At 50.2% G+C, this 22484-nt stretch overlaps 1 protein-coding gene across 1 annotated transcript in view; it reads right to left on the bottom strand.

Moving 5' to 3' along the window:
• GNG7 (G protein subunit gamma 7) overlaps nucleotides 1–22484 on the bottom strand; it is a 56532-nt gene that overhangs the window by 19090 nt on the left and 14958 nt on the right. The window contains exon 3 of the mRNA XM_048288328.1: nucleotides 13900–13960. The gene's annotated coding sequence lies outside the window, so the exon portion shown is untranslated. The remainder of the gene's footprint in view (nucleotides 1–13899; nucleotides 13961–22484) is intronic.

The raw sequence follows: 22484 nt of genomic DNA, 5'->3' as shown, positions 1-22484 counted from the left end.
GATCCGGCTGCGGGCACGTGGGATGGGCTGGACCAGGCAGAGCTCTGCTGCCATGTGAGGAGCCTCTGGAATGACTTGGATGAGTTTTCCAGAGGCAGGAGCAATGGAAAAGCAGGGGGATTGGCACTCTGGGAATGGGCATTCCCAAGGAGCCGGCAGTGCTGGGAAGGGATGGGCTGGGACCGGAATTCTGGGTCCCACCAGGGGTTCTGGATTTCCGATGTTTGATCATTTATCTGCCAGTCCTGACTCCTGGGACCGGAAAGGAGATTCCCAGCCTGGAATCCCCAGCCTGCAAATCTCCCGTCACTCCATCAACTCCAGCCCAAACCACTCCTCCACATCCCTGGAAGAGTCCAAATCCAGGAATATGGAGCAACCTGGGATAGGGGAAGGTGTCCCTGGTGGAAGTGGATGAGTTTTAGGGTCTTTCCCTATCCTGGGATTTCCCATCCTGGGATTCTGTGGGATCAGGATTGATGTGAACAACACCTGAAAAGCCACCCTGGGCTGACATTCCCAGGGTAATGCCAGTCCCTCCCTGCTCCGAGGCCATCCCGGCTCCTCCTCACTCCCACCAGGATCACGTTTGGATCTGGCTGCCGACCCCAAATCCTCGGCAGGAAGAAGAGGATGAAACGAGTCCCGGAATGCCGGAGCTGGATGGACCCTGAGCGGTGCCACGGGGCCGGGATGAGGAGTGGGAATCTGCAGTCCAGGCTGTGCCAAAGGCAGCAGATTCCAGGGAATATCTCCCTGAGGGAATCAATCAATCAATCAATCCGGGTCAGCAGATGGATGGGAATGGAGGGAGTGGATCTGAATAGAATTATGGAATCCCAGAGGTTGGAAAAGATCTGGATCATCGAGTCCAAGCCACACCTGGATCTCGTCACCCAGCCCGGAGCACGGAGTGCCACGTCCAGGAATTCCTTGGACACCTCCAGGGATGGGAATTCCAAAGCTCCCTGGAGATCATCCCATTCCACAGGCAGAGACACCTCCCGCTATCCCAGGGTGCTCCAGCCTGGCCTTGGACACTTCCATGGATCCAAGGGCAGCCACAGCTGCTCTGGGAATTCCATCCCATTCCCTCACCACTCTCACAGGGAGGAATTCCTTCCCAATATCCCACCCAAATCTCTCCTTTTCCAGTTCAAAGCCATTCCCTGTGTCCTGTCCCTCCAGCCCTTGTCCCAAATCCCTCTGCAGCTCTCCTGGAGCCCCTTTAGGCCCTGCAAGGGGCTCTGAGCTCTCCCTGGATTCTTCCCTTCTCCAGGTGAACATTCCCAGCTCTCCCAGCTCGGCTCCAGAGGGAAGAGCTCCACTCCTTTATCTGCTCCAGCAGATCCTCCCTGGGCAGAATTCCCCCTTCTCCCGCTGCCCACAATTCCCTGGATGCAGCCCAGGACTCGGGGGTGGTTCCAGGTGCCAGCACACGTGGCTGGGACACTTTGGGAAGCAGCGGGAACTGAGGGCAGAATTCCAACCCCTGGCGTTCCTTGGGCGCTGTCATTTGAATCTCGGGATTCAGATATCCCGTTCCAAAGGTTCCAAAGGTTCCAAAGGTTCCAAAGGTTCCTCGGGACAGCAGCTGGCCCCGTTTGTTGTTTGTAAACAAATCCTCCTGCTCCAGACAAACCCCGGGGCAATCCAATTCCCAGATAAACTCCAACTTTCTCCTGAGGTTCTGCAGAACCGCCCCGGACTCCCGGAAAAGCAGCAGGAACGGGAAGCAGGGTGTGCTCCTCGATCCGGCCGCCAGCACATCACGGAATTCTGGAATGGTTTGGCTTGGGAAGCACCTTAAGGAGGATCTTGCTCCCAACCCTCCTCCTCCAGGAGGAATTTGGGAATCTGAAGCACAAACTGCTCTCTGCGCTCATCCCGCAATCCCCTCCCTTGGATGTGCTGCTGGAATTCTCCTCCAGGATGGGAATTAAGGGAAGGGTGATCCCGGAATTCCAGCTGGAACTGAAGCCCTGGTGCAGCTCGGTGCTGCTCAACAGCACCTGGGCAGCGGGAGCTGACCCTTCCCAGAGCAGGCGACTCCTGGGATTTTTGGGATCAGTGGATCCCATCCAGCTCCCTCCAGGTGCTCCAGGAGACCTGAATCCAACCCAAAGCCCCAAAGGAGGAATCCCAGAACTTTGGGATGGCTCAAAACCAGAGGGAACCTGGAGCCCTGCTATGTCTACAGCTAAAATCCCACTGTCTGTAAAAAAAACCACGGGAAAAGATTTGGGATGGTTCCACATGCCTGGAATCCTTCCCGGCCCCGAACCCTCGGATTCCCACAGGGAATGAGCACGGAGCCCATCAAAGCCCAGAGATTTCACCCCCCCCCCCCCTTTAATTCCTGTTCAAGCCACGAACACTCCCAAATATTTATCTCCAAGAATCCCAGCTCTGATCCCATCGAGCTTTTCAAGTTTAGGGATCAAAGTTATCCGGGGTTTTTGAAGGCTCCGCTCCAGTTCCTACGGAGTTGTTTCTTTTAGGGGAAAAAAAAAATCCATTTTTCGTGGGGGAAATGGAGAGAAAACGGCTCCGTTTTGGCGCAAAAAAGGAACATCAAAGGCAGCTGAATCCCTAAAAAGGACGGCTGGAGGCAATTCCCTCTCAACAGCTGCCGGAATTAAGGCTCCCCTTTCCCAGAAAAGCTTTGGAAGCGCTGTCTGTGTCCCACCCACCCTGGCAGCCACCAGAGCTGTGGGGACACTGCCCCACGTGCCCCAAATATCCCGAAAACCACCTCGGGATCCACCAGGGAATGCCAGATCCTTCCAGCTCATCCCATCCCACCCCATCCACGGGCACGGACAGCTCCCACCATCCCAGGCTGCTCCGAGCTGCCCGGGGACACTTCCAGGGATCCAGGGGCAGCCACGGCTTCTCTGGGAATCTGTGACATCCAAAGTCCAGGATCTCCAAAATCCTTAAATTGGGGCTGGGAACTCCAAGCTGGAGCCGTTCCCACCCGGTGATGCCTTTCCCAGATGGAATGGCACCTGGATCAAAACATTCCAAGGCCTTTTCCCAGGGGCTGGATTCCCCTCTCTGTGGGAAAGCCGAGCTCATTTGCCCCAAAACCTGGGAAAACAAAGAGGTGTCAGCTCATCTGAGGAAGGAAAATCAACATCCAAGAGGGAGAGAGCCGAGAAGGATCAGGTGTGGGAACGGTGGGAAGAGATTCCAGCGGCACAAATGAATTCCCACCGCAGTGAGGCCCCTCAGCCACATCCAGGGCACGGATTTGGGGTCATTCCAAGGGAAAACGGAGCAGATTTCGGGTCCCCGAAGCCCTGCAGCAGCTCCTCCCTCTCCTATCCCCAAATCCAAGGTCTTGGAATGTGGGAAAATGGGAGCAGAATATTCCAGAGCACCTCCATCCCTCATCCCCATCTCCTGTGACTGCTCCCTCCAAGGGCTGCGGCTTCGGGAGAAGGGAAAAGGTTCCTCAGAAACCCCCCAAAATTCCCATTTTTCGGGGTTTTATCCACTTTCCCCGCAGAGCTCCGGAGGAAGGAAGAGCAGCAGGACAGGTTTGGGAAGCAGAGGTTTGGAAAAGCAGCTCAGGTGACTCAGGGAATTTTCTTCCCACCTTGAAACCCGGGAGAAGGGGCAGCCGAGGGAATTTTTTCCCCTCTACTCTGTGGGATTCACACCAGGGCCGGGCAGGAATTCCAGGCGTGAATTCCATGTGTTTGACAACCCCCAGGGAAGGCCAGGAATTCCCAGGAATTCCCAGCAGCAGGGCTTTACTCAGAAGGGAATTTCTGGGATCAATCTGCCTGTCCTCACCTTCCTGAGGGTTTTGGGGGGGGGTTTTATCCCGTTGTGGGTGCTCCACAATTCCGGGTATCCCAAAAGCTGGGAATATCTGCAGGAACGCCCAGAGCCAGGCTGGAGATCTGCTCTGGGAATAAAATCCCCAAACGGGATGGAAATAGGGTGAAAAGGATCTTAAAGCTCACCCACTTCCAGCTCCTCAAGCTCCACCCCAAAACCCAGCATTCCTTACTCTGTGAGCTGCTGAACAATTCGGGAAGAGGAAAGAATTCCCAAGGGATTCAGGCCTGGGAAGCACCAGCAGAGATGATGTGGCACAATTAAATCAGCAAAAACGGGTGTATAGGGTCAGAGATTTTCTGGGATTCATCCAGAATTCATCTGGGATTCATCCAGCTGCCCCAAATCCATCCCATTCCGTCACCGGGGGATGGGAATTTTCAACCAGGAGATTCCAGGGAGATTTCAAGTCCTTGGTTGGTTTGAGCTGGGGGTGCCTGGTCCTTCCCATCCAGCATTTCCTGCTCCTGGCAGCTGCTGGCCCCGAGGCCACCGGCATTCCTCAAAATTCCCTGGAATTGGGAAGGTTTCAAAAGAGAAAGAATTGAGAAAGAAAACCAATTCCAGCCGTGTCCGAGTCCAGCTCAGAGGTTGGATAGGATGGATTGGGCTATTTTTGGAGGTTTTTTCCCCCAAAATCCCCCCAAAAAAGAGGGATGTGGATTGTCCCTTTCCACCAAATAATTCCTGGTGAGCGATCCAGCTTCGGGATGGGGCAGAGCAGCACCACACCCAAATCGATCCGGGCCTGATTTGCCTCTTCCTCTTTTATTTGGCTCCTTTTCCCTGCAGATCTGGAGCTGGCCTGGCAGGAAAAGCTGAATTCCAAGGAAAAAGCAGCTCAGGGATGAGCCCAGAGCACAGGAGAATCCCAAAGCAGAGATTTCTCCGCTCCAGACTTTCCAAAAAAAAACCCCAAAAACCCCCCAATTTTCCTGTCGGGTTTTCCAGTGAAAAGAGAGCGGAATCAGCAACTGCGACGCTTTTGCTCCATCCCGTGGAATTTGGGGATTCCTGAGGAATTCCAGCGAGCTCCAGCAAGAACCAGCTCCAAAATCCAGCTGGTTTTAGCCAAGGTTGGAATCTGCAGAGGGTGAGGCTGGAGCTGGGATCCCAAATGGAACCAAATCCCAGGGAAAGGAGCTGGGCAGCTGAGGGATGCTGGGCTCGGGAATGTGGGAGAGCAGGGAAGGGGGAAAAGCGACGGTTCAGGGAGTTGGATGGGAATTTATAGGAGTTTTCTATCAATATAGAGAGGTTTTCTATAAATTTATAGGAATTTTAGATAAATTTAAAGGGGTTTTATATAAATTTATAGGAGTTTTCTATGGATTTTAAGGGGTTTTATATTAATTTATAGGAGTTTTCTATGGATTTTAAGGGGTTTTGTATAAATTTATAGGAATTTTAGATAAATTTAAAGGAGTTTTCTATACGTTTAAAGGAGTTTTATATAGATTTTAGGAAGTTGTCTATGAATTTAAAGGAGTTTTCTATAAATTTTAATGAGTTGAGAGGAATTTAAAGCTCAGTTTTTAAATTTCAGGTTTCAGGTTTAAGTTTAAAAAAGCAGGAATTTAAAGCTCGGTTTTTGAATTTCAGGTTTCAGTTTTAGGCTTAGAAAAGCAGGAATTTAAAGCTCCGTTTTTGAATTTCAGGTTTCAGTTTTAGGCTTAGAAAAGCAGGAATTTAAAGCTCGGTTTTTAAATTTCAGGTCTCAGTTTTAGGCTTAGAAAAGCAGGAATTTAAAGCTCCGTTTTTAAGCTCCAGGTTTCAGTTTTAAATTTAATAAAGCCGGAATTTAAAGCTCAGTTTTTAAATCTCAGGTCTCAGTTTTAGGCTTAGAAAAGCAAGAATTTAAAGCTCCGTTTTTAAGCTCCAGGTTTCAGTTTTAGGCTTAGAAAAGCAGGAATTTAAAGCTCCGTTTTTAAATCTCAGGTCTCAGTTTTAGGCTTAGAAAAGCAGGAATTTAAAGCTCCGTTTTTAAGCTCCAGGTCTCAGTTTTAGGCTTAGAAAAGCAGGAATTTAAAGCTCCGTTTTTAAGCTCCAGGTCTCAGTTTTAGGCTTAGAAAAGCAGGAATTTAAAGCTCCGTTTTTAAACTCCAGGTCTCAGTTTTAGGCTTACAAAACCAGGAATTTAAAGCTCCGTTTTTAAATCTCAGGTCTCAGTTTTAGGCCTAGAAAAGCAGGAATTTAAAGCTCCGTTTTTAAGCTCCAGGTTTCAGATTTAAGCTTAGAAAAGCAGGAATTTAAAGCTCGGTTTTTAAATTTCAGGTCTCAGTTTTAGGCCTAGAAAAGCAGGAATTTAAAGCTCCGTTTTTAAGCTCCAGGTTTCAGTTTTAAATTTAATAAAGCAGGAATTTAAAGCTCAGTTTTTAAATCTCAGGTCTCAGTTTTAGGCTTAGAAAAGCAGGAATTTAAAGCTCCGTTTTTAAGCTCCAGGTCTCAGTTTTAGGCTTAGAAAAGCTGGGATTTAAAGCTCCGTTTTTAAACTCCAGGTCTCAGTTTTAGGCTTACAAAACCAGGAATTTATAGCTTCGTTTTTAAACTCCAGGTTTCAGGTTTAAGTTTAATAAAGCCGGAATTTAAAGCTCCGTTTTTAAATCTCAGGTTTCAGTTTTAGGCCTAGAAAAGCAGGAATTTAAAGCTCCGTTTTTAAGCTCCAGGTTTCAGATTTAAGCCTAGAAAAGCAGGAATTTAAAGCTCGGTTTTTAAATTTCAGGTCTCAGTTTTAGGCTTAGAAAAGCAGGAATTTAAAGCTCCCTTTTTAAGCTCCAGGTCTCAGTTTTAAATTTAATAAAGCAGGAATTTAAAGCTCAGTTTTTAAATCTCAGGTCTCAGTTTTAGGCTTAGAAAAGCAGGAATTTAAAGCTCCGTTTTTAAGCTCCAGGTCTCAGTTTTAGGCTTAGAAAAGCAGGAATTTAAAGCTCCGTTTTTAAGCTCCAGGTCTCAGTTTTAGGCCTAGAAAAGCAGGAATTTAAAGCTCAGTTTTTAAACTCCAGGTCTCAGTTTTAGGCTTACAAAACCAGGAATTTATAGCTTCGTTTTTAAGCTCCAGGTTTCAGGTTTAGGCTTAGAAAAGCTGGGATTTAAAGCTCAGTTTTTAAACTCCAGGTTTCAGGTTTAAGTTTAATAAAGCCGGAATTTAAAGCTCCGTTTTTAAATCTCAGGTCTCAGTTTTAGGCTTAGAAAAGCAGGAATTTAAAGCTCAGTTTTTAGGCTTCAGGTTTCAGGTTTAAGTTTAGAAAAGCAGGAATTTAAAGCTCGGTTTTTAAATTTCAAATTTCAAGTTTAGGCTTAGAAAAGCAGGAATTTAAAGCTCCGTTTTTAAGCTCCAGGTTTCAGATTTAAGCCTAGAAAAGCAGGAATTTAAAGCTCAGTTTTTAGGCTTCAGGTTTCAGGTTTAAGTTTAGAAAAGCAGGAATTTAAAGCTCAGTTTTTAAATTTCAGGTCTCAGTTTTAGGCTTAGAAAAGCAGGAATTTAAAGCTCCGTTTTTAAGCTCCAGGTTTCAGTTTTAGGCTTAGAAAAGCAGGAATTTAAAGCTCAGTTTTTAAATTTCAGGTCTCAGTTTTAGGCTTAGAAAAGCAGGAATTTAAAGCTCCATTTTTAAGCTCCAGGTCTCAGTTTTAGGCTTAGAAAAGCAGGAATTTAAAGCTCCGTTTTTAAGCTCCAGGTCTCAGTTTTAGGCTTAGAAAAGCAGGAATTTAAAGCTCCGTTTTTAAGCTCCAGGTTTCAGATTTAAGCCTAGAAAAGCAGGAATTTAAAGCTCAGTTTTTAGGCTTCAGGTTTCAGGTTTAAGTTTAGAAAAGCAGGAATTTAAAGCTCAGTTTTTAAATTTCAGGTCTCAGTTTTAGGCTTAGAAAAGCAGGAATTTAAAGCTCCGTTTTTAAGCTCCAGGTTTCAGTTTTAGGCTTAGAAAAGCAGGAATTTAAAGCTCAGTTTTTAAATCTCAGGTCTCAGTTTTAGGCTTAGAAAAGCAGGAATTTAAAGCTCCGTTTTTAAGCTCCAGGTTTCAGTTTTAAATTTAATAAAGCAGGAATTTAAAGCTCAGTTTTTAAATTTCAGGTCTCAGTTTTAGGCTTAGAAAAGCAGGAATTTAAAGCTCCGTTTTTAAGCTCCAGGTTTCAGTTTTAGGCTTAGAAAAGCAGGAATTTAAAGCTCAGTTTTTAAATCTCAGGTCTCAGTTTTAGGCTTAGAAAAGCAGGAATTTAAAGCTCCGTTTTTAAATTTCAGGTCTCAGTTTTAGGCTTAGAAAAGCAGGAATTTAAAGCTCCGTTTTTAAGCTCCAGGTTTCAGTTTTAGGCCTAGAAAAGCAGGAATTTAAAGCTCCGTTTTTAAACTCCAGGTCTCAGTTTTAGGCTTACAAAACCAGGAATTTATAGCTTCGTTTTTAAGCTCCAGGTTTCAGGTTTAGGCTTAGAAAAGCAGGGATTTAAAGCTCAGTTTTTAAATTTCCAATTTCAGGTTTAAGTTTAGAAAAGCAGGGATTTAAAGCTCCGTTTTCCGCCGGCGAGCTCAGGAAGGAAAGGCAAACTCTCCTTACAAACCAGGGCTGCTTTTGCTGCTGCCCCAAATCCCCTCTGGCTTTGCTGGGTTTTTGAACCCCTTTCCCTGGAAACATTTGGGATTTTCACCCTCCCCACAGAAATCCTTCACCCCACAGTTCACTCCCAACCAGACGGAATCTCCCGGGAGCACGGAGCCTTTCCCAGATTTCCCACAGCTTCACCCGGCTCTTCACCCGAAAAACCTCGGCTGAGCAATCCCACAAAAACACCAAAATCCCAAAAAACCTCCGCAACAGCTCCAAATTCACGGAATTTCTCACCAAACAGCCCCACGTGACCCCGCCAGCACCGCGGCTTTGCGGGAAAACAACCCCAATTCCAGGATTGGGGTTTTGGTTTTTTTTAGGGCTGGCTCCCCCAGCAGAGGTGGGGAATGTTTTGTGTGGATTTGGGAGGATTTGGGAGGATTTGCTCCTCGGTTCTGGGGTGCTGGAATGGGATACGTGGGTGTTTCTAGGGATAATCCCGGTGTTTCTCCAGGGAAAGGTTGGATGATCTGGGCTGGGCTGGCAAAGGCAGCACCCAGCAAACCCCAGCAGAGGTGACCCCTTCCCTCAGCTGTCCCAAAAAACTCCAGGGGGGTTTTGGAGCAGCGGGGAAGGGAATTTTGGGGAGGAAAAGCACCGGGGGTGGGGGCTGGGGGCTGTGGGGGGAAGGTTTTGGGGTGTGGGAGGGCGGGAAGGGCAAAGCCCCGAGCAGAAGCGAACCCGCAGCGCTCGGCTGCTCCCTTCCCACGGATCTCGGAGCAGAATGAATCCCCCGCGGGTTTTAGGGTTTGGAATGAATCCCCCGCGGGTTTTGGGGTCTGGAATGAGTTCCCAGCAGGTTTTGGGGTCTGGAATGAATCCCCAGCAGATTTGGGGGGCTGGAATGAATCCCCAGCAGATTTGGGGGGCTGGAATGAATCCCCAGCAGATTTTAGGGTTTGGAATGAATCCCCAGCAGGTTTTGGGGGCTGGAATGAATCCCCAGCAGGTTTGGGGGGCTGGAATGAATCCCCAGCAGGTTTGGGGGGCTGGAATGAATCCCCAGCAGGTTTTAGGGTTTGGAATGAATCCCCAGCAGGTTTTGGGGGCTGGAATGAATCCCCAGCAGATCTGGGGGGCTGGAATGAATCCCCAGCAGGTTTTAGGGTTTGGAATGAATCCCCAGCAGGTTTGGGGGGCTGGAATGAATCCCCAGCAGGTTTGGGGGGCTGGAATGAATCCCCAGCGGGTTTTGGGGGTCTGGAATGAATCCCCAGCAGATTTTGGGGTCTGGAATGAGTCCCCAGCAGATTTTGGGGTCTGGAATCATCTCCCAGCAGGTTTGGGGGGGGTTGGAATGAATCCCCAGCAGATTTTGGGTTCTGGATCGAGTCCCCAGCAGATATGGGATGGTTGGAATGAATCCCCAGCAGGTTTTTGGGGTCTGGAATGAGTTCCCAGCAGGTTTTGGGGCCTGGAATCATCTCCCAGCAGATTTGGGATGGTTGGAATGAATCCCCAGCAGGTTTTTGGGGTCTGGAATGAGTTCCTAGCAGGTTTTGGGGCCTGGAATCATCTCCCAGCAGATTTTGGGGTCTGGAATGAATCCCCAGCAGGTTTTGGGGTCTGGAATGAGTCCCCAGCAGGTTTTGGGGTCTGGAATGAGTCCCCAGCAGGTTTTGGGGTCTGGATGAATCCCCAGCAGGTTTTTGGGGTCTGGAATGAGTTCCTAGCAGGTTTTGGGGCCTGGAATCATCTCCCAGCAGGTTTTGGGGTCTGGAATGAGTCCCCAGCAGGTTTTGGGGGTCTGGAATGAATCCCCAGCAGGTTTTGCAGGGCCATCCGTCACCGTGGATGGTAATGGGGGCTGCAGCTCACCCCAAAGTGCAGGAGACACCCAAGGACAGAATTCCCAGCTAGGAAAACACGGACTCACAGCCCCCACGGCGGGAAGGGAAGGTCCCACCCAGCTCCAAATCTCCCTCGAGGCTGTCGAAGGCAGGGTGAACATCCCACCCTTTCCCCTGCTGGGCTGCAAGAATCCCTTGAAAATCCCTGCCAGCAGCCCTTAAAGGATTAACCGTGCCCCAAAACAAAAAAAAAGCTCAGGAAAACAGCAGGGATGTCGCAATTTTTGTATAAAAAACCCGGATTTTTTTTCTGTCCTTTCTTAGGCAGGGAGCAGAGCTGGCAGCGCCAGGCTCAGAGGCCACCACGAAGAAAGGGCTCATCCCAGCTTTTCCCTGAGCCAACACCACCCCATGCAGGGATTTCTGAACCACCCCGAAGCGCTTTCAAAACGAATTCCCAGAAAATCACGTGCCTGGGCAATGGATTCGGGATTGGGAAGCTTTCCAATGTTTTCCTGAGCGGGGCTAAGTTGGGAAGCGGCCAATTCCCAACTCCTGGAGCAGCTCAGGAGCTGCCACTGCACTCCTGGCCAGCTCTTTGTGTGCTCTGAGGAGCCTCCAAGAGCTCCAGGCTGGGGCTGGGAACAGATTTTTAGGGATAGAAGCACGTCGGAGCGGTCAGAAATGTGGGATTCATGGAAGGGATCCATGAGAGGGCTGCACAAACAACTCTGCAGTCACGGGGGTTTTGAAAGGCTCTTTGAATTTCTGCGTGCAAAAAGGACAGAGTGCAAATGCCACAGACGTCTCCGAGGCCTTTGGATCATCGGTGATGATCCATTCCCACCTCCTCCAGCCTCGGGAATGAGTCAGGCAGGCTCTGAGCAGGGCAACACCTCCGTGCAAAGCTGGGTCACTGCACCCTCCAAACTTTCCCTTCGCCGCTAAAATGTGATTTTTGCAGCTCACAGAGCAAAAAAACCGCCGTGGGTTCTGTGCAATCCTAATAAAATACAGCTCCAAACCAGACAGAACAGCACCCACGAGCAGCAGCGACAGGCACAGGAGCCTGGAAGTTTTTTATCTGCCCCCTTTTCTCTCCTTGCTGCACATCTGGGCAGCTGTGGAGGCCGAAAGCTGAGTGGGAAGGGGAATAAAAAAAAAATATCCCACCTCCAGCTGGAAGGCACCCAAAATCCTGGCTCCAGTTGGGGCTGAAACAGCACCTTATTTAGACAATCCCAGGAATGTTTCAGAGGCCACGCCGGCTGGGGATTTGCATAATGGGTGTCTGTATCTTGCTTACCTAACAGCGCAAGAATCCCGTCTGTCAGTAAGTCTAGACTGTGGTGTTGAATCCAGGGAATCTCCCAGCCAGGAATAACACACAGGCAGCAGGGCAGGGTGCTGCCATCTGCTGATCTGCACCCCTGGCAGGGATTGGGATTTTTTGGGGTCATTCCGGGGGTGCGGAGTTTGGCTCGGGGTTAAGAGTGAGGGGGAACATCCATCCTCATCCTCACCCTCCTCCTCATCCTCCTGGGAAAGCCAGCTGGCAATTCCCAGTGCTCCCAGTGGCCCTGCAGAGCCTCACCCCGCTGTGCTGGCTGGCTCCGGTTGTAATGAAAGCGCTGGGAGCCCTTTGATGAAGGAATCTCGATAATAATAATAATAATTAATATTAAATCCGAATAATTAATAATATTCAAATCAAAGCCCAACAACGGCGGCCCGAGCGCGCCCTCTGCCGCCCGCAGCGCGGAACTGCAGGTAAAGAAATCCAGGGATTTCCCCGCCGCCAACAAAAATGGGATTTTAAGGGATTTGACACCCGAAATGCACAAAATCTGCCACAATTTCCACCTCCGAAAGCCTGGACGCGACACGCAGGGAAACACGGAGCTCTGGAGCCACGCGGATCTCAGCTCTTTGGGGCGACTCAGGAGCAGCACCCGTTCCTCCCCATCATCCTCATCACCCGAATTTCCTCCTGTCCCAAAGCAGCACCAGCCTCGAACACCTCCCAAATCCAGGGAACGCGGGCTCAGCCTCCTCTTTCATTCCCGAGGGTGTTCCCAAGGATCCAGCACTGTTGGAAACCCAGCCCTGGGATAACACCACCTCAATTCCCAGCTCTGGCTCCGTCACCTCAGCAATCCCGAGCTCCCGGACCTCCACCCAGGGCAGGAAATGTGGGATCCCACAAAAGAGGCTCCACGGAAGGTGCTGGAGGTGGAAAGGAGAGGCCAACCCCCAAATTCCTGCTGTGGAATTCCCAGCTCTTGAGCATTCCCAGCAGCAATAAATCGGATTTCTGTAAAGCCTGACAAAGGATTTTGAAGCGTTTCATTCCGAATCCATCTCACAGTGAGGTCAGAGAACAACCCCTACAGGCAGCATCCCACTTAAATCCAACTGAAATAGGGAATTTGGGGGTGCAAAATAAGGGAAATATCTGGAAAATGGGAAAAGGAGCAGAAGGTTTCAGAGCAGAGCAGTTTATTCCGCCCTGTGAGACCACCCAAAGCTCCGGAGTAATTTTTGGTGTTTCTGATGGAAAAGTCAGGAGGTTTGGTCGCTGTGTTGGTTTGTTAGCTGGACATCACTAATTACAGCATGTCAGGCAATATTCCAGTGGGATTGTTGGTGTAGGGAAGGCTGGAAGGGAGGATTTAACGATTTTAATGGGATACAAGGCAGTGGGGAAGAGCTGAGCTCAGCAGGATGGACACGGAGCCACACAATTCCAGAAGGGAGCAGGGTCAGGGATCGGGAAGCCAAGGATGAGACGGGGACAGGAGGCACCTCCACGAGGGGACATGGGCAGCATTTCATGTTCCAGCACGGAGCAAAACCAGGATCGTGGAATTTGAGGTTGGAAAAGAGCTCTGGGATCACCGAGTCCCAGCTGTGCCCGATGCCCACCTTGTGCCCAGCCCGGAGTGCCACATCCAGGGATTCCTTGGGCACCTCCAGGGGTGGAGATTCCAAACCTCCCTGGGCAGTTCCAACCCCTGAGCGCCTTTTCCAGGAGGAAATTCCCGCTGATGGCCCACCTGGAACAGCTTGGGGCCGTTCCCTCCTGTCCTGGTGTCCCCTGGGATCCCCCCCCCGGCTGTGCCCTCCTGGCAGGGACTGGTGGAGATTGGGAATGTCCCCCCTGATCCCGCTTTGCTCCAGGCTGAGCCCCTTCCCAGCTCCCTCGGGAATTCTCCAGCCCCTTCCCAGCTCCCTCAGGAATTCTCCAGCCCCTTCCCAGCTCCCTCGGGAATTCTCCAGCCCTTTCCCAACTGGGAATTCTCCAGCCCTTTCCCAGCTCCCTCAGGAATTCTCCAGCCCCTTTCCCAGCTCCCTCAGGAATTCTCCAGCCCCTTCCCAGCTCCAACCCCTCCACATCCTCGTTGTGAGCACCCAGACATGGACACAGCAGTGTCCAGCACCGCTGACCCTTCCCACGGGATAAAATCCCACCCCCGGCAGCCTCGGCTGCTCCACACATCCAGAGGCTCCGGCAAAACCCGAAGACGACGGAAACAACCCCAAACAACACAGTGAGCACCTCCAAATCCACCTCCAAACCCATTCCAGACCCTTCATCCCGACCATATTCCAGGTAAAACGAACCCAATCCATGGGAGATTAATCACGAGGTCTTTGCTCACCTTCCTACTGCAGAGCAGTCTCGGCCACCGTCCTGGATCCGGGGGGATTCCTCAATTCCTCCTGCCAAGAAAAATGGGAATTCAGCAGCTCCATCACGGACACCCCAAGCAGACAGCGCTGCCTTATCAATGGAGTTAAAATTCGGGATCTCTCCTCCACTGATTGCAATAATCCGTGATTATTGCTGAGGCACATCCCTGCTTTGCCCGATATCCAATTATTTACTGGAAAATCAGGGCTGACATTCATTTATCCCGAAGAATACCAGGGAAGCCGTGGGATCAGGGTTTCCTCTGGTTTTTTATAAATTCCAGCCACGACCTGCAGGTCACTTGCCCCATTTTTGAGGGGGGATATGAAGAAGAGAAGGAGTTTCCCCCGTTTTTGGGGGGAAATGTGAAGAATAGGAGGAGTTTGTCCCATTTTTGGGGGAGAAATGTGAAGAATAGAAGGAGTTTGTCCCGTTTTTGGGGGGAAATGTGAAGAATAGGAGGAGTTTGTCCCGGTTTTGGGGGGAAATGTGAAGAATAGGAGGAGTTTGTCCCATTTTTGGGGGGAAATGTGAAGAATAGGAGGAGTTTGTCCCATTTTTGGGGGAGAAATGTGAAGAATAGAAGGAGTTTGTCCCGTTTTTGGGGGGAAATGTGAAGAATAGGAGGAGTTTGTCCCGTTTTTGGGGGGAAATGTGAAGAATAGGAGGAGTTTGTCCCATTTTTGGGGGAGAAATGTGAAGAATAGGAGGAGTTTCCCCCATTTTTGGGGGGAAATGTGAAGAATAGAAGGAGTTTGTCCCGTTTTTGGGGAGAAATGTGAAGAATAGGAGGAGTTTGTCCCGTTTTTGGGGAGAAATGTGAAGAATAGGAGGAGTTTGTCCCGTTTTTGGGGGGAAATGTGAAGAATAGGAGGAGTTTGTCCCATTTTTGGGGGAGAAATGTGAAGAATAGGAGGAGTTTCCCCCATTTTTGGGGGGAAATGTGAAGAATAGAAGGAGTTTGTCCCGTTTTTGGGGAGAAATGTGAAGAATAGGAGGAGTTTGTCCCGTTTTTGGGGGGAAATGTGAAGAATAGGAGGAGTTTGTCCCGTTTTTGGGGGGAAATGTGAAGAATAGAAGGAGTTTCCCCCATTTTTGAGGGGGAATATGAAGAATAGGAGGAGTTTGTCCCATTTTTGGGGGAGAAATGTGAAGAATAGGAGGAATTTCCCCCATTTTTGGGGGAGAAATGTGAAGAATAGGAGGAATTTCCCCCATTTTTGGGGGAGCAATGTGAAGAACAGGAGGGATTTCCCCCATTTTTGGGGGAGAAGAATGTGAAGAATAGGAGGAGTTTCTCCCGTTTTTGGGGGGAAATGTGAAGAACAGGAGATGTTTGCATCATTTTTGGGGGGGAATGTAAAGAAGAGGAAGCGTTTGCTCCATTTTGGGGAGGGAATCAGACAGGGAGAAGCGTTTGCCCCATTTTTGGGGGGAAATATGAAGAAGAGGAAAAGTTTGCATCATTTTGGGGGAGAAATGTGAAGAACAGGAGGAATTTCCCCCATTTTTGGGGGGGAATGTGAAGAATAGGAGATGTTTGCCCCATTTTTGAGGGGGAATATGAAGAATAGAAGGAGTTTGTCCCGTTTTTGGGGGGGAATGTGAAGAATAGGAGGAGTTTCCCCCATTTTTGGGGGGGAATGTGAAGAATAGGAGATGTTTGTCCCGTTTTTGGGGGGAAATGTGAAGAATAGGAGGAGTTTGTCCCATTTTTGGGGGAGAAATGTGAAGAACAGGAGGCGTTTCCCCCATTTTTGGGGGAGAAATGTGAAGAACAGGAGGAGTTTCTCCCGTTTTTGGGGGGAAATGTGAAGGAGATGTTTGCATCATTTTTGGGGGGGAATCAGACAAGGAGAAGCGTTTGCCCCATTTTTGGGGGGAAATATGAAGAAAAGGAAGAGTTTGCATCATTTTTGGGAGAGATTTGTGAAGAAGAGGAGGAATTTCCCCCGTTTTTGGGAGGGAATCAGGAGAGGAAGAGGTGTTTGCCCCATTTTTTGGGGGGAAAATGTGAAGAATAGGAGATGTTTGCATCATTTTTGGGGGGGAATCAGACAGCGAGAAGCGTTTGCCCCATTTTTGGAGGGAATATGAAGAAGAGGAAGAGTTTGCATCATTTTTGGGGGAGCAATGTGAAGAACAGGAGGAATTTCCCCCATTTTTGGGAGGGAATCAGGAGAGGAAGAGGTGCTTATCCCATTTTGGGGGAGAAACGTGAAGAATAGGAGCCGTTTGCCCCATTTTAGGAGGGAATGAGGAGAAGGAGAAGCATTTCCCCCATTTTTGGGGGAGGAAATATGAAGAACAGGAGCAGTTTGCATCATTCCAGAGGGGATTACAGAGCATTTCCCCACACACACTCCCCTGGCTGAACACATCCTGGCAGGTTTCAATTCCAAGAAAACCCCGAGTGCTGGGCTGGAGGAACGAGGTGACCTTTGGAGAGTTCCCAACCCTGCTGAGAACCCCTCGTGCCACACGTTGGAGCTGCCCTGGCCCCTTCCTGCTTCCCATTGCTCAACCCCTGCTGAAGTCAGAGCCGGGAGGCAGCGAGGGATGAATTCCAAGAATCCATCGGAGCTGAAATCCAAGCCCGCTTGTTTTCCCCGCTCGCTGGCTGAACACAAACAAGGTTTGGGTTTGGGTTTTTTTTTTTTTTTTCCTGCCTTGCTTTTCTAAAGGAGTCAAACCCACGTCAGTGATTCCAGCCTGGGGTTCAGGCCAGGGCTCGCCTGGCTTCTTTCACTTCCTTTTCCTGCAGATTGCAGGGAATTCAGGGATGAGGAACAGCCAAAACAAGCTTTTTTTTTAAAAAAAAAAAAACAGGGTTTTTTTACAAATGCCACATTGCAGGGCCAGAAATGGGAAGGTGAGGGCAGGAAAAAAGCTGGAATTGGGGCAGGTCAGGAGAGGAAAAAGGAGTGGGGGGGTAAAGGCACAAACACTTCAGACAGCTCAAGGTTTGGCCTTGGAATGGCTGCCAGGGGATCCCTGAGGATCACAGAATCATGGAATGCTTAAAGCCCACCCAGTTCCACACCTTCCACCATCCCAGGTTGCTCCAAACCTCTGGAATTGGATGTTTCCAGCCATTCCCTCTGCTCCAGGGAGGTTTTCCACAGCTCCATCCAGGAGTCCCTGGAGCCTGGGGAGGCTTTAGCTGGATTTGGGAAGGGGAGATGGAAAAGAGCTCCTCATTCCTGCTGGAGCAGCCCTGATTCCCTGCAGAATCCTGTGATTTACCCAAAATGACCGAAATTCCTGGGAATTCATCACCAAAATCCAGCTGATCAAGGAACAGGGGGCATGAGCAGGAGTGTGGGGCTGACAGAAGTGCAGCAGCACCTGGAAGGTCCCGAGGGCAGGAAAGGCCCCCAGGAATTTTTGGGAAAAGAGCCAACCTTCAGCTGTAATCCCACCCCGACCTTGGAGGGCTTTTCCAACCCAAACCATTCCCTGGATGTGGAGCTGCTGCAGGAATGAGCCACCAGCTCCACACTGCAGGAGGGCTCGACACAAAGCACCCCAAACCCAGCACACCCTCGGACTAAGGGAAATCTTGGAGCTGGAGCTGAGCTGGAAACCTGCAGTGACAACACAGCACATTCCTTATTTCCCTCAGTTTTCCTTGGAATTTGTCAGTGCTGGTTTGGATTGCTCCTTCTTTGCCTTCCTTTCAAAGCAATGCACTAAAAAATGGGATAAGCACCTCTCCCTCTCCTCATTCCCTCCCAAAAACGGGGGAAATTCCTCCTCTTCTTCACAAATCTCTCCCAAAAATGATGCAAACTCTTCCTTTTCTTCAGATTTCCCCCCAAAAATGGGGCAAACGCTTCTCCCTGTCTGATTCCCCCCCAAAAATGGAGCAAACGCTTCCTCTTCTTTACATTCCCCCCCAAAATGATGCAAGCATCTCCTATTCTTCCCATTTTAGGTTTAGAGCTGCACTCAGAGCCCTGCAGAGCCCCCTCAATCCTGCCCCATTCCCACCACTCCCATTCCCAGCATTCCCTCAGATCTGGCAGCGCCTACAGCAGAACCAAAGGGGAAAAACAACCCCGCAGCTTCCCAGAGGGACAAATCCCATGTTTGGCTTTCCGCAGGAACCGGCCCCTTGTTTACAGCCCGGCAGGATCCCGCTGCAGGATCTGCTCCAAGAGGGAAAACAAGGCTGACCTCAGGCTGCTGGAATCAACTCAGCCCCCTCCCTCCTTCCTTCCTTCCTTCCAGCCGTGTCCCAGTGCAGAGGCGAGGAACGCGATATCCCACAGGCTCCTGAGCCACACAGCTCCTGCTGCCATCCTGAGCGAGGACACCGAGCTGGGGACATCCCAGGGACACAGAGGCTGTGATTCCCTCCAGGAAACATCCTCTGGATGTTGTGGAGCAGCAGCAGCTCCAGGTCTGGAAGTGGCCATGGAGGGCCTGGAGAGGCTCTGCCTTCTCGCCACAAACAGCAATTCCTCCTGGGAATGTGGCACACTTGACAAATTGGGCAAAAAATTTGGCTGCATGCAGGTTTTCCTGGCCTTCCTTCCTTCCGTGCCAAGCCAGAATTATTCCTTTTCAGGGATGCCTTGGAGCGCGTGTGGGCAGCAGGAAGGGGAATTCCTTTGCCAGTTCCCTGGGAGCACCAACAGTTGGGCATGCAGAGCATCCTGGAGGGCCGGAGCCGGGAAGGAAAGCGGATCCTCCAGCCCAGCCCACCAGAATTCCCCACCCTGGAGCCAGGAATCCCGGGGGAAGGAGCAGGAGCCTTTCCATGAGAAGCTCCCAGCTCAGCAGCAGGAATTCTGTGCTGCTGGGATCCCTGTGCTTCCCTCAGCCTCCCCAGGATCCAGCAGGATCCACTGTTCCAACTGAGATGAATGAAAAGCTGTAGGAAAAGATCAGTGAGCACTCAGGAATACGAGAGCCAGGCTCATCCTGGATGAGGCAGCAGGTCCAGCTCTTCAGATTGTCAAAGAATGGGTTAATACATGAAAAAAACACAAAAATCAAAGGTTCTGTGCTCCTAAAAGAGTCCAGCATTCCCACCTGGACAAGGCAGGGATGATATCCACTGTTCCTGGAAAACCAACCTGGGGGGTTTAAAGTGAGAACTACAAAAAAATCTGCATTTGCAGACGATCTAAAAAGCGAGTCCTGCCTGCAGTGCTCAGTTTGCTGTCGGAGTTCAAAGATCCATCAGCAAAGATCCAAGGATTTCAGCAGAGCCAGCTTGCACAGGACAGCCTGGACATTCCCATTCCTGGCTCCCCTGGCTGGAGCGGAGCTCTGCCCTCCCTGTCCCAGGGATGACCTCCAGAATGGCTGGTGGCACCTGGAGCTGTCCCAGAGCCACAGGCTCCTCCTGGGATGGCTGCTGGATCCCTGATCCCAAAACCACAGGATGTGGAGGGTTTGCTGAGCCACGGGAAATGATCCCATGGGATGTGGCAGTGCCAGGCCACGGCTCGGAGCAGCTGCGATCCCGAGGGAAGGAGCTGCCAGGAGCTCACCTGGAGCCCAGGTTCCCAAGGGGACAGAGGAGTTAAATGGCTGAAGGTGAATTTATCCCAGAATCATGGAATCCCTGAGGTTGGAAAAGACCTCCAGGATCACCCCAGGATGCTCTGCATGCCCAACTCTTGGTGCTTCCAGGGAATCGGCAAAGGAATTCCCCTTCCTGCTGCCCACGCCCTGCGCCCGATGCCCACCCTGTCACCCACGCCACATCCAGGGATTCCTTGGGCACCTCCAGGGATGGGGATTCCAAACCTCCCTGGGCAGTTCCAAGGCCTTTCCATGAGGAAATTCCCACTGATGGCCCACCTGGAACAGCTTGGGGCCGTTCCCTCCTGTCCTGGTGTCCCCTGGGATCCCCCCCCCGGCTGTGCCCTCCTGGCAGGGACTGGTGGAGATTGGGAATGTCCCCCCTGATCCCACTTTGCTCCAGGCTGAGCCCCTTCCCAGCTCCCTCAGGAATGTCTCCAGCCCCTTCCCAGCTCCCTCAGGAATTCTCCAGCCCCTTCCCAGCTCCCTCAGGAATGTCTCCAGCCCCTTCCCAGCTCCCTCAGGAATTCTCCAGCCCCTTCCCAGCTCCCTCAGGAATGTCTCCAGCCCCTTTCCCAGCTCCCTCAGGAATTCTCCAGCCCCTTCCCAGCTCCCTCAGGAATGTCTCCAGCCCCTTCCCAGCTCCCTCAGGAATTCTCCAGCCCCTTCCCAGCTCCCTCAGGAATTCTCCAGCCCCTTCCCAGCTCCCTCAGGAATGTCTCCAGCCCCTTCCCAGCTCCCTCAGGAATTCTCCAGCCCCTTCCCAGCTCCCTCAGCTTTTCCTGGTGCTCCAGACCTTTCTCTGGACGCGCTCCAATCCCTCAATGTCCCTCCTGATGCTCAGCTCCCCCCTCAGAATTAAATCAACGAGCACCACGGGTTTCATTCTGTCACTTCATGCTCCATGAATAGCACCAGATCCAGGTCCAGAGCCGGACTTGTCACATCCCTAAAAATATCCTAAAAATATCCCCCTATAAATAGCAAATTATCCAACAATTGCACCGGGGCAACCACCACAAAACATCCACGGCAGAGCTTTACATTTGAACTCTTCCCCATGAGCAGATCCTTTTTTTCCCCTGTGTCCTTTTCCAGCCCACAGCTCCAGGTTTTTGGGGGTTTTTTTGGGGGAACATTTGCTGTTGGAAGCTCATTGGGAAGTTGCTGTGGAAGTCTGTGTTGGCAACTGGCTCTGGAATAATTTTTTAAGTCCTAAAAAAGGAAGGATTGGAGGAGAGGGGAAGCAAAAAGGGTCTGCAGGGATTCCCATCCTCAGGGATCTGAGCTTCAGGCTCAGGAAATTCTTTGACAGGACCTAAGTGACCACACTTGACATTTTCAAATCCTTCCAAAGGCAAATGCTGTCCCTGGAAAGGCTCAGGAATTTTGGGATGCAAGGGGAAGGACTGCTGGCAGCCAGGGAACAGCCCAGCACCCCAATTTCACACATCTGGTGGATTCACGTGGGGGAAAAAGTGACATTCCAGACCACGGGAAATAAACCAGAGTAACTCAGAAACGGAATTTAAGCATGGAATGCCTCGTGGATGCAAGGATGCAACAACACATTTCCCCCACCTGGGATATTCCAAGGGATTTTTCCAACCCACTCATGCATTCCTGCCCAGGATTTGCTTTTCCTCGAAGCAAAAGAGGGAAGAAAGTTTAAAATAAACCCTGCAGACAGCAGCATTCCACCAGCAGGAGCTCATTCCTTCCAGGAACCCATTCCCCAGGAAAGATTTGGGGCTCCAGCTCTGCTCAGCAGCAGCTCCTTCACCACTTCCCGAGTTTCCTCGGGACGAGGGGCCGTGGAAACAACAGGACTCGTTTCAGTGGGAACAGAGCTATTTTTAAAAGGATTTTTGCTTCTGGGATGCCAATTTCCAGGAGTTGTTTGGAAAATGAGATTTTCAAAATGTACCAAGGCTAAAGGAACAAAGTGTGCAGCAGCAGCAGCTCCCTCTGCTCGGGATACACCAGGGATGGGTTTGACTTTCCAGCTTCCTTTCATCCAAAAATAAAAAAAAAAATCACCTTTTCCTCTTTTTAGAGGGCAAAATAGCAACCAAAAAGAAAAAAAAAAGGAAAGAAAAAAGTTTATTCTTCAAATCCTCCAGTTTTAGCAAATGCCTGCAGCTGTTCCAAGCAGATCAAACCAGGAATAAACAATCCTGGACAATCCTTCCCTACTCCTGAGGTTTAATGGAATTATTCCAGCCCAAAGCCTCTGCCAGGCACACACACGAGGGGATCTTTTATATCACTGACAGCATCCCAAAAATGGCAGGAATTTTAAAATTCACAGCAACTGCTTGGAAGAGGAAGAGGAGGTGAAAGAGGATCCAGCTGAGGGAGAATTCCTGACACTGTAAATACCAGAGGGGATGCTGAGGTTTGGGATTCCTGCAGTGCCACTGGGCAAGCGAGCAGGAATTGGCTTTGCAGTGCTCTCCAAAGGGTTATTCCATAGGTTGCTCCAACAATTTGGGAATTTCTCCAGTAAAACCACTAAAAACACCACACAAAAATAACCCTGATAAACCAGCCTCGCTCCCAAATCAATCAAACACTTCCTGGGGAAGGGATCTTCCCCCTTTTCCTTCCAGCTGGGAAAAGATCACCACAGCAAACAGGGAAAGGAGGAAAAGGATTTGGAAGCAAGGTTAATAACTTGGGTTTAATTGTGGCTGCTTCTCCCAGGAGAGGTTTTCACCTCAGAGCAGCTCCTGAGGTTGTTTCAATGTGGTTCACGTTACACAAGTGCCCTCAATCTTCCAGGGAGGATCAGCAACGTTAGACAGGCAATTAATTCAATAATTAAATGCCTTAATGACCCCTGGAGGGTCTTGATCTAGCTGTGATTCCTGGGTCAGGGCGGCACCGTTACTGCAGGATATAAATCCCCCCCCAAAAAAAGGGGATTTGTGTCACTTTAGGAATGGGGGGAGAATTGAGAGCATGAAAAGCTGCTCCTAAAAAATCAGAGAAGAGCATGAGAGTCCTGACTGG

This window comes from Corvus hawaiiensis, chromosome 28 (genome assembly GCF_020740725.1).
Source record: "Corvus hawaiiensis isolate bCorHaw1 chromosome 28, bCorHaw1.pri.cur, whole genome shotgun sequence".
NCBI classification, from domain to species: Eukaryota; Metazoa; Chordata; class Aves; order Passeriformes; family Corvidae; genus Corvus; species Corvus hawaiiensis.
The sequence above is the reverse complement of the archived record's forward strand: the minus strand, read 5'-3'. Positions and strand labels throughout refer to the sequence as shown.